The following is a 16085-nucleotide window of genomic DNA, read 5'->3' as shown; positions in this document are numbered from 1 at the left end:
ACTTGATCTCTGAAGCTCCCTTCCAGCATTATTATTATATATATATATAATAATATATATATATTATTAATATATAATAGTAATATAAAAAATAAAAATAATTATTTTATTCTACATAATGAAAACAAAAAATCAAGCTGAAGGCCAAATAATTAAAATTACTCAGTTTGATCGCAATGTCAGGTTTTGCAGTTAGAACAGCTTTACAAACAAAACAATATGCCTGTTTTTCAGTAAGCAGATAGATACTACTGCGCAAGATGTCCATTTTGTAATGTCCCTGTCAAAGGATACAATGAGTTTCACCAGGAAAGTTATAAAGGGAAGGAAAAGGGACAGAGAAAAAGGGAGTCTTGGAGACACAAACAACTTATCTGCAAAAACACGCCTGCTTCTTCAGAAAGCCTTACACATTTGTAATGTAATTTAGACACCAGATAAAATTTCTCAAGCTAACTGGTTCTGACAGGCAAAACATGTCTTCTGGATTTACAGAGGCATCCTTTTACTTCTCCTCAAAGTCATGGCTTCCGAGTTTATCCAAACACTAAGTTTTCCAGGAGAAGTTTTAAGTCTGTTAATGTGAGCATGCAATGGCATGGGAGCTTCACTATGAAATCCCATGAAAGTTCTGAAGACACTGAGAGCAGGCTGCTCTCAGTTTCTGGCAGCATTTAATAGGGACTAGTGATGTGAAAGGAGTGTAATTTCAGAGTATGCAAGTTAAAATGTCAGCAGTGCTTCCTTAAATTAATTGGCAATGAGGGTGGGGAGAATCTGGACACTGACTTACAGGAAAAGAACCAGGAAATATTTCAAGAAATATTTTAAGAAATAATCTTCCAGATTCAAGTATATTTGACTACCTACAAAAAGAAAATAGACGTGCATTTTTAGAATAAAGCATCTAGATTTTCCTGTAACACTAACAACAAAGACGGTTAGAGTACAAAGAAAACAGTCCAGACAAAGGAAAGGTAATGCTACTTGTAAAACTTTCATTAGAAAAATATGACCATCAAGAAAGCAATACATCCCTGATATCAAGAAAACAAAGAAACAGATCTGACAGTAACAATCTTTTTTCCTAGTAAATGCATTTGGCTTCAATTAACACTTATTCAACTGAAGGGCCTAACAAATAATTGGATTGGAACTCATTTTGTGTATACTTGGTAAGTAATCACAAAGAGCACTAGGGTTGTATCACATTCTAAAAACGTCCCAGGATAACAAGACCAAGCTTGATTTTATAAGATGTATTAGAGTGCTAAACATCATACAGCAGAAGTAACTCCATTGTGAAATGAAAACTTTTATAAAAGTGGCCCTCAAACAAATATATATTTTTTAAAAAGGGAGGTGGGGGTGGCAGGGAGAAGGGAAATGTAGAAGAAACCTTCATGACTTTTTAAAGCTGACAGTTTTCCCTTTGGGAAACTTTCTACAATATGCATCCTCTGAAATATGCCTTGGTATCTGCTATACAATCAGCACAACATCCTGCAGAATAGAAGCAGCCACATAAATCAAATTCATTGCTGAAATTCAGAAACCTTACAGCATGGCTGTGGCTTCATCCAACTTGATGTAACATGATGAATAAATAATCTCAGGCAAAGCAAGTAATGACTTCTTTCAGAGCCAAAGAAAAGCCAACGTGCCAAACCATAATGCCTTCACCTGACTTCTTCAATGCAGCTTCTTTTACTTCACAACTACAGTGAAGACAGTTCACCCTCAGCGAGCAATCTCAGTAAGTAGTGGCCACAGTGCAAAAGAGCAACGCTATCAAATGCGTGCTGTTTCAGGCCACTATGCACCCTGTTCTGGAAACAAGCAAGCCACAATTCTGTACGTTTACTATTAAAACAGATTTTAAGGCAAAAGTAAGCAACAGCATACATTTTTATATTAGATTTCAACAATTAACTAAAGGGAGGAAAAAAAAAGATAAAATTAACTCTTCTAGAAAAAAAAGCTATCAAGGACAACAGGTATGGGTACAATACATCAAGAAGCTGGTTATACTCTGCCAGTTTTCCAGAACAACAACATATACTGCAACCACAGGAACCTTTGATATTAGTAGCACAAGTCAAAGCTGGAAATTTCCAGCTTTTGAAATTGCAGTTACTAATTTACAACAAACACCAGCTCTATGTTTCACACATGGTCAGTCAGCAGCAGTGATCAAGATAGGCACTATGCTTCAAAGAGTAAAGTGCTGCATTAACAATGGGGGTACGTCCATCTCCTTCCTGACACTGCCATTAACATATAATAGTAATAAAGTATCTCAACCTTTCCTTCATTATCTGTAATGCAGATACATAGCAATGCTGTTCTGGAATTTTAAAAGGCTGCACCTTCTAATACAGAACAGCTGTTGGATTAAATGAAAGAACTACTTCTTCCCAATTCTGCATACGAAAGGATTTTAAATAACCTATTTAAGCTCTCTTATGTTAATTTTTTGGGGAGGGATATCACAGTTTCCCAGTATAAAACTTGTGAGACTCTCGAGCTTTCAGAAAGTTTCTTTTTTTTTTTTTTTCTTTAAATTCAGGAATAAAATGTTCCCACACAGCTTTAATAAACTCTACTTTCAAAGGCATAAAGTATCCCCATCTTTCTAAAGTTTACTTAGCAAAAAAGGTTACCATGTATTTAGCACTCCATTACCATGACAACAATTTCCATAGGGAAAGGATTTTTGAAAGCTGTTTTAGTTTGATTTAAACATTTATTTAAATCCTTCTTTTATAACCTCAGTTAATGCAGGCTCTGGTAGAACCGCTTTAGGCAGAAGGTAAAAATCAAGAAGTCTCTCCCTTGAGAGTTACTCTTCTAAGTTTGCATTAAACACATTAAACTGGCTTGTTCAATTAAACCCACACCACAAATCTCCCCTGTCACAAATACCGACGACCTGACTCTTACCACAACCCCATCCTGTTCCTACTCTTCTCCCTTTCTAACAGTGCTAGATACTTCTCTTACCATGGTGCTCATCCCCAACCACTCCTATGTGCGCCAGATTCCTCCCAGACTGACTCAGCAAGACAATCTCTCTCCATTCAAACTCCTTGCCAGGAAGGAAGGGCTTCAACTTGTGCCCTCCAGCTGGTGCTCAGCTCCAGCCCCTCCTTACTTTCACTGCCAGCTTGCTGAGCTACCGCTACCACTGACACACCTGTTGGAACTGCAAAAGAAAAACAAGTAGTACAAACAGGAAACCCCACAGGTGTAGTTACATGGCTAAAGTAGTATGCTCTTTCAACATCTAAAGGGGAGCTACAGGCTCTGGGCAACCTGGTCTAGTGGTCAGTGATCCTGCCCATGGCAGGGGGGTTGAAACTAGATGATCATTGTGGCCCTTTTCAACCCAGGCCATTCTGTGATTCAATGAAAGAAGGGGACAGACTTTCACAGGGACTGTGGTGACAGAACAAGGGGAAACAGTTACAAGCTTAGAGAGGAAGGATTTAGGTTGTATATAAGGAAAAGTCTTTTGCAGTGAAGGCGGCGAGGCACTGGAACAGAGATGTGGTTGATGCCTCCATCCCTGGAGACTTTCAAGGTGAGGCTAGATAAGGCTCTGAGAACCCTGATCTAGCTGTGGTGTCCCTGTTCATTGCAGGAGAGTTGGATTACATGGCCTTCAAAGATCCCTTCCAACTCGAAGGATTCTATGATATTACAGGATTATTTAATGAGTACAACAAGCACGTGGCAATAAGGCTGGCTTAAATACATCCTCAAAACTTTGATAAACTCCTCCCTCTCCACTTCAGTTAAACACTTGAATAAACTCAACTTCCATGAGACAAAAAGAAAGTCCCTTTGAAAGTAATAACTAACTAAAATAGGGAATAAAGTACAAGAACTGAGAATGTCACAAAACAAGAGGAAGACAGGACAGGAGGACTTATTGGGATGTGCACTGCTCAATATAATCATCACTACTCATCCATTTTATTAGATCAAGTGTTAAACTTTCCTGAACATACAAAGCTACTTTTAGTTTTTGGTTAAACGGACTGAAAGGTCAGAAGAAAATTTAAAGCCTAGTGACTACAATAGCAAAAGACATTTACAGTGAAGCAATAAAACAGCAAATGAAAATCAATGATCAATAAAAGTGAAATCCATGGGAAAGAATTCTAATGCAACACATACAATGTCACAATAACATAACTAGAACCCAACTCAGGAAGAAAAACTTAGAGAATGTTATTTTAGCACTTTATACAACAAGCATTGAGAGCATCAAGTTAAATTGTTTCAAGCAATACTGCCATGAAAAGTGAAAAGCAGATGAAAAGTTTAGACGTGCTGAGTTTGCTTGAGACATAAACAGGTACAAAAAGCAATTGTGAAAATTCATCATGGCAGGGTCTGTGAGGGGATAAGAACACAGTAACAGGGATACAGCCTTTTCCTCAGCACGCACCTATTACTGAAAACTGTTAAAAGCCTGTATACCTGTCAACACATTTGTGAAGAATCCCTGCATGCACACAGCACTGAGATTTTTTTGCCCTCTAAGTGTTCTTTTTGAAGTCAGCAGTAATGCACAGCAAGTGCACTGAAGCACAGTAAAAAGCACAGCAAACCCCTGGGCTTCAGGATGGGCACAATACAATTCAAGGAAAAGGAGATTCAGCTCCAGAAAGATTTCAAGCTACTTCTCCCAGCCAAGGAAGGAGCCTCTCTCCCTGTCCATCATTATTCCTGTCCCCAAAAGCTGTCTTAATTCTCACACACAAGTGTTTGTTTCAGCTTCTAAATGAAGCCACTTGGTTGACACTGCCAGCAAGGTAAGCAAGATCAGAAAGTAACCATGGCCAAAAAGCCAGTGACCAATGTAGTACAGGCAAAAGTCTTAATTATTTCTTCATTTAAATCACCCTATGAGGGATACTCCAAAGAAGGAGTAAACTAAGATTTAAAGCATCTGACTTTGCATTAGCTTTTGCTTTTATTTCATATGTTACTTTGAAAATCAACTTTTAAATGTCAAGGCTGTATGGCACAACTGCCATGACTGGAATTATATAAGTGCCACCATATATTCCTTAGGGATTCTGTTAAACACATCTGGAGCTCATAAAAAATGCTGTGCAAACTTGCTTACAAACAGGTTGCAAACTTCAACCTGTCCATGAATACAGCAAGAAGCACTTTCACACAAATGGAGAAAGGTTCTATTTAAAGTATTTCAGATTAGTTATTAAAAAAACATATCTCAACTAACCCACTCTGTGTCTCAGTCCTGTTTGCAATCATTGCTCCCAAACAACCTGCAACCTTTTTAACAAGTTAAACAGTTTAATTGGCTTCCTGAAAAGAGTTCCAATCAACACTCAGCACAGGAGAGGAAATACACGAGTATATGGTAGGTCCTGGCACATGGATTCAAGTTCAGAAAAATGCTCAGTAATGCTGACAGCAAGTGGGGAAAAAGAGGGATCTACAGCTTTAATAGTATTGTTTCTTACAATGGATTTTTCATAAGTGAAAATGATAACCACACACACCCAGGCTATAATGAGGTCATTGGGTGGGTAAGGCACAGTGTCAAGTGCCACCACCTCCCCAGAGAGCAAGCAGGCCAGCTATCTTCACCCCACTGCCTTCAAGGACAATGGCCTCATAGAAAAAAGGGCTGGCAGGAACCAGGTACGGTGAGTGCTTTGTAATATTCCACTTCCATCCCTACTTTGCCCCATCACTTCTCAGCTGGGAGTAGGAGCTTCCTGGAAGGACAGACTTCCACCTCCCTGCTTTCAGCTCTATTCCTACAAGTGACTTCCACTGTCCTGTAAACCGAACAGTATGACTCTTCATATGCATAAAATGGCCCAAATGCAACACTTCATGTGACCAGATTCACCTTCTACAGTTTAAGGACACTCAAGATTGAAAAAAAAACAAAACAAAACAAAAAACAAACAAACAAACAAAAAAACCCAACAAAACAGAACAAAAAAAAACAACCCAAAGAAACAAAAAACCCAAGGGGGTTTGGCGGCAGGAATGCTTTCATAATACCAAAGCCCTTTTCTCAGCCTGGGGGAAAAGAGTTTTTACAGGAACCACCATGCTCCAGGAGGAGTCTGTATCTTTCCAACACAGATCCTGAGCACATAGAAATCTTGTTTCAAGAGAACTAATTTTTGAAGATCAGATGATTGAAATGTGTAATGAATGCCTTGAGACTATGTATTTATAAAAGCATTAAGAGAAAAAGACCCATTAGTGGACAGATGCACAACATTCTGTGAAAAACATCACATTTAATTTAAGTTGTGTTTACTTACAATTGGCCACATGCTAAATTTAAGCTTTTAAATTTTACTGAAGAAAAAAACAGTGGTAAAAACTCAGAGTTATTATCAGTAGATGAAGTGCTATGCAAGACACATTCTCCACTCCAAAGAGACTGCTTCCTGACAGGAAAAAGCTCAGCACATGAAGACACCCAGGGAGTTGCTAGCTGATTTATGGCTCATTTGCATTACAAAAGTTTTCTGGCATTAGGGCAATTCTTTCCCTCCCATCAAATTCCTAACCAATTCTGCTGCTCTTCATGAGATTTTCTCCCACACAAATGAACAAAAAAGAAGTCCCGTAGACATCATCGAGACTTAGAGCACTGTTAACTCCATATGCTTAAATTTGGAAGATGGAAACAGTCCCTGCCTAGACAAGAATGTAAGACAGAAAAAAAACCCACAAACCTACAGTGACAACCTACCTCTCATAATCCCCCTTCTGAATTCAGTCTGCAAGCTGACTTAATGCTGAGGGCATGGGAACACAACAGCCTGGAACCACTGAGAACTGAGTGCCATCAGGAACCTGCCTCTGTCGAAATGCAGACCCCTGGAGGCATTGTTCACTAAAAACACATAATCCAAGAAAATTATGACATATCTCAAGATGCTGACTAATTCTTTTCAAAACATTTTACATTCCACCTGCGACCTAGTACCAAGCATGAGGGCTCATCTGGGCTGTTTCATAAGGTGGTAGGACAGCTGGGATTTCCTTCAGCACAAGCAAGAGATGATTAAGAGCACCACCAAGAAAAATCTGTACCACCAGGCACTTCCTTAGGAGTGTGCCTCTGTGCCACAGAAGTGTCTCTCTGCCAGGAACATTGTGGCTGCTCCTGGAAGCACCAGAAGCTCCAGGAAGGGGCCCTCACTGCCCAGCAGCTCCCAGCCGGTGCACGGAGACCTGACAAAACCAGAAGGTTGTACAGGATCACTTCTTCTGGTGGCAGCTTGAGCTCAGCACTGGTTTATGGTGACTGTGGAACTACAGATCTGCTAGATAATACTGTTATATTTCCACCAGCTTTTAGGTAGGCTTAGTCACTGAGATTATGAAGAATTGTACACAGTAGGTCCTAAGAGCAGAAGAGAATATCCTTTTCTTGGAGACTGACAGGACGAGATTGTGTATGCAAACACTAGAAATGCAGCACAGTGCAGACAGGTAATTATATCAGTTTCTTACGGACACCAGTAAAAAGCCTAGATTTCAGCTACCCAGATCTAAGGCTACCTTTTGAAGGTCCCGTGTTTTTACAGCCTTTAGAATGCTACCTCCCTAAATTTCTCCAGCTGCAAAGAAGGAAGTTGCTCGAGGCCTCCCGCATACCCTCCATGCACTGCAGACAGTAAGGGAAGGGGAGGAGAGAAAGACAAAATACACTGACTGTATGAATAGCAACTCTTATCAAAACTGCACAGACTCCTACATCAAAAGGTCTACCACATAACTACTTATGTTTAAAAAAAGGAGGCTAAGTCAGTTTCTTTTTTAAAATAGTTTTTGTTGTTGTTGTTTTTAACAGTTTGTTTTTAAAGGCTGGTAAGAGACACCCAAAGGTCCCCTTAGGAAAAGCAAGTATGAGGACACTGTATACTTGCTACCTAACAAACTTTGTACAGATCTTACAGCAACAATTTTACAATTTTCACTGTAAGAAAGCATGTCTTAACATTAAATAAGCACAATCTCTTTTATCCTGCAACATAGGCTTCAAGGAAGTAAGAACATCACGAATGCCTCCCTTTCTTCTCTTTCCTAAAAGAAAAAAATAAACAGGAAACAGAAAAAGAAAACATGAAACCTTTATACAGAACACTCACTAATTCCCAGTTTCAAATCCTATGCAGAGGGAAATAAATGAATAAGAGATAAACTACACAAGTCTTAAGCAAGCTTTGCATCTCTATAAATAACATTTCTGGCGTTGGAAAGTTTTGAAAAACCCTGAAGAAACATTTCAGAGTCACACTAGATACTTTCCCTAACCTCTGCTAGCAAAAAACAAAACCCTTGTTTGATCATAGACGACTCCACTACTCTTGAGGACAAAAGCATTGAAAGGAACCAAGACTGCACAAACAACCATGTTGTTTAAAATTCCCAGAGGAGGAACTCAAATAGAGAATAGTTCTGTGATTCACAGGGTAAGTAGAGGGCAATAATTAAGGCTGTTTTTCCAGGGACTCTCATCCTGCATCACAGAATTACAAGATTACTGATACAAAAACCTCAAAGTTCAGAAAACAACAACGTGAAGTGAGGAAATATTTCCCAAGCTAAACAGCAATTCAACACATTCTTCCCCTGCAAACAATCATATTCCACAACATTCTTCAGAAAAGGTACAATTTTCTCCCAGTTCTCCTTTTTTATCAGGTTTGTACCTATGATAAAATACTTCCATGTATTTTTAGATATGCAACAAGTATACAAGCAGCAAACGTCCCTCAAGCATCAAAAAGATCTCACCAACTTCCCAGAAAACCTGCATTCAAAGTCTTTTCATGCTGCTGTCTGTGGAATTCTAGACATTCTTTAACATCTAAAAACTACAGTGGTTGCAAAAGACTGCTGAAATGCTAACCTAGACAGCAGCGGGCAGGAAGTTTGCTAAAAACATTGAAACCCCTCCATTCTAAGTAAGGAAAGACAATGCAATACTGTATGTTTCAGAAAAATATTTTTATGGCTTCTCTCAGCAGCCAACACAGCAATTCAACTATCCCACACACACACCTCTAAATAACAGAGCAAATAATATGCTTGCACCTACAAACCTGAAGGAGGGACACTTTCAGCTTTTCTTCAGAAACACTCTTGTTCAAATATACGTGCTTCAGGCAAGTATACTATTGGACAAAACAATGGATGTAAAATGCAATATCTTTTTTAATTTCAGTAAAAGGACTATGAAGAAACATTTGTATATCTGGAAGCTGAGCTAAGAAATTTCCACTAGACAGATGAGCTGAAATGAAGCATTGTTTCCTCAAGTAATTAAAAAAAAAAATTATGTATCTACAGAATCTTGGCTTGAATATTCTTCACACCCAAGATAAACCTCCATGATGTTTTGTTTTAAGAACAATGTGTGGAAGCTTTTCCTTCTAAAAGCAAAAAATAAATTATGGGTGCTACGGGAAACCTGAATAAACAGCAACACTTTGGCTCAAGAGAGCAAGAATTGCAAGAAGACAATTGCAGACAAAATAGTAACCTGAGGAGCACACAGCATTTGAAGAATGCCGTGTGGGCATAATTAGTCTGACCAAAGAAGAAAAGCATATACATACGCAATTTCTTCTCCAGGCCATCCTTCCAGACTCAAGGTGTTCAAAGCTCAGCAGCTATGTATTAATGATTCCTACTGTAATGCACTATGAATGTTTGTAAGTTAAGTTCAGGTTAGGTTGTAAACATGACATTTATAATCTTTGTAAACCTTGGTTTTAATGTATAAATCTTAACTTGCAAGATTCACATTTAGGTATCTAAACTGAGAATCTAAATGAAATTAAGGTGTTGTGAATTATGTTATTTTCCTCAAATACTCACAGAATCACAGAAACACCAAGGTTGGAAAAGACCTTCAAGATCATCCAGTCCAACCATCCACCTATCACCAATAGCTCTCACTAAATCATGTCCCTGAACACAAAATCCAACCATTTCTTGAACACCTCCAGGGTCGGTGACTCCACCACCTCCCTGGGCAGCCCATTCCAGTGCCTGACCTGTCTTTCAGAAAAGTAGTATTTCCTAACGTCCAGCCTAAATCTCCCCTGGCACAGTTTGAATCCCTCTGGTCCTGTCACCAGTTACACAAGAGAAGAGGCCGACCCCCAGCTCACTACAACCTGCCTTCAGGTAGTTACAGAGAGCAATAAGGTCTCCCCTGAGCCTCCTCTTCTCCAGACTGAACATTCCCAGCTCCTTCAGCCACTCCTTATAAGGTTTGTGCTCCAGACCCCTCACCAGCTTTGTTGCCCTCCTTTGAATCCATTCCAGGGCCTCAATGTCTCTCTTGCAGTGAGGGGCCCAAAACTGGACACAGTACTCGAGGTGCGGCCTCACCAGAGCTGAGTACAGGGGCACAATCACTGCCCTGTTCCTGCTTGCAACACTGTTTCTGATGCAAGCCAGGATGCCATTGGCCTTCTTGGCCACCTGGGCACACTGTCGGCTCATGTTCAGCCGAGCATCAATCAATACCCCCAGGTCCATTTCCTCTACGCAGCCTTCCAGCCACTCCGCCCCAAGCCTGTATCATTGCCTGGGGTTGTTGTGGCCAAAATGCAGGACCCGGCATTTGGCCTTGTTGAAACTCATTCAGCCCAGCCATCCAGCCTGTCCAGATCCCTCTGTAGGGCCTCGCTACCCCCAGGCAGATCCACACTTCCAGCCCACTTGGTGTCATTCGCAAACATACTGAGGGTGCACTCAGTGCCCTCATCCAGGTCATCAATAAAGATATTGAAGAGGACAGGCCCCAGCACCGATCCCTGGGGAACGCCACCTGTGACCGGTCACCAGCTGGATTTAGCTCCATTCACTACCACTCTCTGGGCCCAGCCCTCCAGCCAGTTCCTTATGCAGCCAAGAGCGTACCTGTCCAAGCATGGGCTGCCAGCTTCTGCAGAATACTGTGGGGCAGGAGAACACTGTGGGAAGGCACACATCATAAGGCGCACATCATAAGGCAACATGAGGTGAATATCAAGTGTATGACTACTTTCAGGCTCTGAGTACTAGCAATCTGGAGATAAATGGTGCCTCTTCCTACTCAGATGGGTTTTGGAGAAAGTCTTGTATATTTACACAGTTGATGGTTTTTTGTTTGTTTAGGCTTTTGATTGTTTTTACAGAAGTATGATGCTAACAAGACAAATGTAAACTCAATCACAAAAGCACACAATTTCCAGCAAGAATATTTTCCCTAAAAGAAGTGCTTCATCTTTGACTTCAGGAAACTGGCTCTCAGTGTTCACCAAGAAATTGGGAACTGAAGTTATTAATTACACTGGAAATGACATAAAAATAAAATAATCCAAAGTAAATATTAGTTTTAAGGTACCTCTCTAGACAGCATTCCAGATAAGGTCATCATAAACTGTAGAGTTAGCTATTAATAAGATTGACATAAGCAACTTGTCTACCTGTTGAACAACAACTTTTTTTTTTTTTTTTGCAAATAAGCCATTTGTTGTTCTCTGATAAGGAAATAGTTGAGAGCTCCTTGACATAATGATGACAGATCATACGAAGTACAGAAAATGCTAAATCACAGCAAGAAAGACTATGCAGTTTAGAAAACTTAGAACTAAAAAAGCCTATTCTGTCGTATGTTAAGAAACCATCTCAAATGCTTTCCTTGTGATTTCTCAACTCCTAGAACTTCTTATCCAAATACATGCAGTAGCACCAAGAGACAAGAGCAAAGCAACTCTAGCCTCAAACTGCACATTCAGTCTTCCAGTTCATCAACTTATACTCAACTTAATTCTGTCCGTATGATGTGCCACTCATGTCAAACTGCTTTAGCTGAGAGGTAGGACTAGAGGATCTCCAAAGGTTCCTTCCAACTCCTGTAATTCTGCGATTTCAGTAATTTCTTTCTAAAATTAAGTTACATTTTTATAAGTTACTCATTTTAAATTTGTCTTAAACTGTTACTGTCAGGAATGGAACTAGGTTTCTATAGGCAACGGTGAGAATATATCAAGGGATACTAAGTTGGTGGGGGAGAGGTGGGGGGGGAAGTCTGCTCTGTTTTTCCTACTAATTAAAATATTGCCTTCAGAAGGTATGACAGGATAGCGGCTCTAGCTCTGCTACTGCAACAGCTACTTTGTTAAATTCAGTGCTTTCAGACTGTACCTCACCACAACAAAATCTAACTTACATACTTTTTGAACTGTTACGTAACATCCTTTCTAAATCACCTATGTGCACATGCCATAGACAAAGTTACCTCTGTTAACCAAAGTACCTCTGTAACCAAAGTTACAGAGATACCTCTGACCTTGACCCTACACAGCAGGCAGGGAAAAAAGGAAAGGTTCTCCATTCTCTAACAGCAGAGGAGAGAAGCAGGGACTGAAGGGAACTGCAAACAGTATCAAGGTTCAAGGGCACATAATTACAGTTAAAAGAACCAAGTGTCACAGGCAGACAACAGCGGAACAGGGACTTAATATATACAAATGTGCCACTGCAGACCCATATTAGATTGTACCATTTATTTTCTGACTGGCTGGATACCAGGAAAGCCTTTGGAGTAAGAGGAGGCAGTTCTTTGCAAACGCTGGAAAAAACATTGGTACATTTAGGAGCTGATGGCACAGAAGTAAATAGAAGAGCCTAGAAAGAAGTTTGAAAAAAAATAAGCAAGACGACTTAACTATAGAGAATGGTCTTTAAGTAGGAGTAGCAGTCTCAAATAAGGACCTATTACATAAGAGAAATTTATGCTTGCATGTTACTCTCATACTTCAATTTCTTGCCTGTTAAACTCCTACGAGCTGTAACATCTTATCTGCATAAGGAATCTAAACTGGTCTTTAAAAATTGTAGAGGCTTCTGTTTGAAAAGTTACTTGTTTCATTTCTTGCCAAAAATATGGCCAAAAAACAAAACCTTTAGCACAACAAACAGCAGGTAAAGGAGTATTTGCCAAGCAGAAAGAAATGCTGAGGGCTTTATTTCAGCTTTGCTTCCCTGGTGGAGGGGTGCAGACGTCTGAAAACTGTTGTTCGGCTTTAGGCAAATACTGAGGCACTGACAGCATGAAGATCTGTAGAGAAAAGATAGAATGGCTTCCTTCTAGAGGAAGTTTAACTACTTTCAAGGCTTGATGTTTAAATAAACTTAACTGAAACGCTGAACCGAGGGGAGAGGGATGCAGATAGTAACTTCATGTTAATCTTGCTTCCCCTCTAGTAGTCTAGGAGGTGGTTTGTCAGCACATCACCAGCACTACTCTAACCACATCAAATATTTTGGGGTTCTCAAGTTGAACCTCTCCAACACTTTTTAGTGTAATCCATCAAGACACTGACCATTACCCCCATCAAAAGCTTTCTTCGAAAGGCCAAAGCTACACCAGCTTGAAGACCAAAAGCTGCCTTCTGACAGGAAGCTGGGCCCTTTGAAGTGCTGGCATGGCAGAAAGACTAGTGCCTGTTCTGCTATTCAGACTCACACACTGTCTTGCTCTGCCAACAGAGAACCCAGATTTCACGTAGCTGAGGCTTAAGAGAAAGATTTATATCAGTTTAAAGTAAAATTCCAGAAAATGCAATTATCTCCCATTGTTTAGCTAATGCTTTTGTCCTTGTGGATATCATGTTTTCTCCCATACTGGTGAGTGAAGCTTTCTACTTAAATCTGTATATCTTCATGAACACAGTCCACAAGCTTACTGTAAAATATTTTATTTCAGCAGTGCTGCATATGAGTTTTTTCCTTTCGAAGCAATAAACAAGAAGAATCCCTCTCCTAAACCCATGGTGGAGCAGAGCCCTTTCCCTCACCCTCCTGACACAGAACACAGTTTTTCCTTTCAACAGAAAAGGTATAACGTGTTTTCCACTCTCTGCTTTGTTAAGTGCTAGCCTATTCTCCCATGAAGAACTGTTCTTAACCAGATATAACAGGATCAAGACCAAAGGGGGGCAGATCTCCCTGTAAGAATGTTGATTGTACATATATTTAGATTTTGAAAGTATTATGATTTTCCTAGGCTCACAAAACAAGTTAAAAGAGATAAAGGAAGAAAAATTTAAAACAGTAATGGAAGTAGGGGGGTGCATGTGTTTGGCATCCTCTAAAGTTGCTCTTGGCTTAATAAACATGAGTTCAAACTGGCAGTAGAAGCAGGATACTTCAAGTAGCACACAAAACAACCTGAACTTAGAGCCAGAACTATTAAACTCGTGCTCAAACACAAGGACAGAGCAGATGCCCATAGATTCTAAGCTAATGAACTACCAAAACTGACAATGACAATGAAGTACACACCTGATGAAATTATGTAGGTGTGCCAACACTGGGCACCCATAGATTCTAAGCTAATGAACTACCAAAACTGACAATGAAGTACACACCTGATGAAATTATGTAGGTGTGCCAACACTGGGCACCTAAGTTCAGAACTTTTGCCTACATTAAGTCAAAACTAAAGCCTAAAAAAACAAAACAACGACAATAAATACAACAATTACTGGCTTATTAGAACTGCCTTAGTACTAAAGACAGTATTAACCACCTATTTATTATTCAGGCACTCCCGTGACATTTACATTGGTCATGATGTAAAGCAAGATGTTTTACATGACACCTGCTTGCTAGAGGAAACATGCTAGATTAAAATCGCTGACATGCAAATTCTGTTCCACTTCTGCTCCTGACTGCACATGTGGATAACGTGCAAATGTAAGCTGGGCACAATACCTTCTCATCTACTTAAGTTTCTACTAAAAATACATATATACATATATATAAATGTAATTTGAGAATTTGTGCTAGCAGTCTTGTAGAAATCATGCACAGGTTGACTTAGAGGAGAACTTTCATTTAAGAGCCTATAACCTATGTAAAGGACAAAGATGCAAAACAGGAGGGAAAAAGATGATCTCCCCAGAGTTACATAGCAGCTAAGTGGTAGAACTCAAAATTGATCTCAGGTGTTAAGCAAGGATCAAAAACATCCTGCATCCATTTAGGACAAACTACCTCAAGAAAATTTAGAAGAGACTAGCCACAGGAAAGAAAGTAACATAGGAAAGCTACAAAACAAATTATATAAAATGTCAAAGAGGACTTTGCTGAAAGCCCCTAGTGGCAGCTCTGGTTTGTTTTGCAGACAGCATTTAGAGAGGACTCAAAATATTCTCTTCAATACTAATGCACCTTAGTCAGACCCTTCTTGAAAATCACATCTTTTTTAGCAAGAAATTACTTGTTTGATTATACAGTTTCTTCAGATATATTTTACCTTGTTTGATATATCTCTACCATAGCTGACATAGTTTATTTTCATTTCTTAACATCATAAATCAAAATATTTATTTCAACATCAACATTTTTGCACTTCTCCAAATGGAAAGCAAGTTACCTGACATTAACAGATGTTCTTTACTGCAATCCTTCAGTCTTTAGCCACCATTACACACCACCTGAAGAGCAATTAATCAGAGCTGCAATTTTCCCCCATGCTACCACTTCAAGCAGGTGTGACAAACATGTCTCTAGGCATCTCAAATTCACTTAGGCTGGTGGTTTAGAACAGTTTTAGTAACAGTTATTTATTATAGAGTAGAGAGAGTACATGGCTTTCCATTTCAGTGGTGCAGAAAATGTCTCAGTCAAAGATGTTTTTATACTAGTTTTCTCCCACCTCCTATTCCCACAGAGTAAACAAGCATTAGTTCTTCTACGTTAAAGCTCAGAGATTACTATATATATGTATGTATACACACACATGCACACACAAAATAAAGGAATAAAAGTTTTCAAGAAATCATAATCACTTCTTAAAAAAAAAAAACAAAAAACTCAGCCACCACCAATAATTGACTCCAAATGACAGAAAAAATTGATTGAATAAGTATTACATGTGCTTACATAGATGATAAAGTCTAGGCAGCATCATATAGTATACACTGACCCTTTCTTAGCTCACCTTTTCCTATGAGGCAATATCAAATCTGTGCTTTATCTTTAGTCAGATAAGCTTT

The 16085-nt window shown here is 39.4% G+C and overlaps 1 protein-coding gene across 7 annotated transcripts in view; it reads right to left on the bottom strand.

The window, feature by feature from the left end:
• The window catches only part of NCOA7 (nuclear receptor coactivator 7), an 84796-nt gene that overhangs the window by 50497 nt on the left and 18214 nt on the right, over nucleotides 1-16085 (bottom strand). The gene's annotated exons all lie outside the window — the stretch shown is intronic.

The sequence above is a fragment of the Lagopus muta genome, chromosome 2 (genome assembly GCF_023343835.1).
Source record: "Lagopus muta isolate bLagMut1 chromosome 2, bLagMut1 primary, whole genome shotgun sequence".
Classification (NCBI taxonomy): Eukaryota; Metazoa; Chordata; class Aves; order Galliformes; family Phasianidae; genus Lagopus; species Lagopus muta.
The sequence above is the reverse complement of the archived record's forward strand: the minus strand, read 5'-3'. Positions and strand labels throughout refer to the sequence as shown.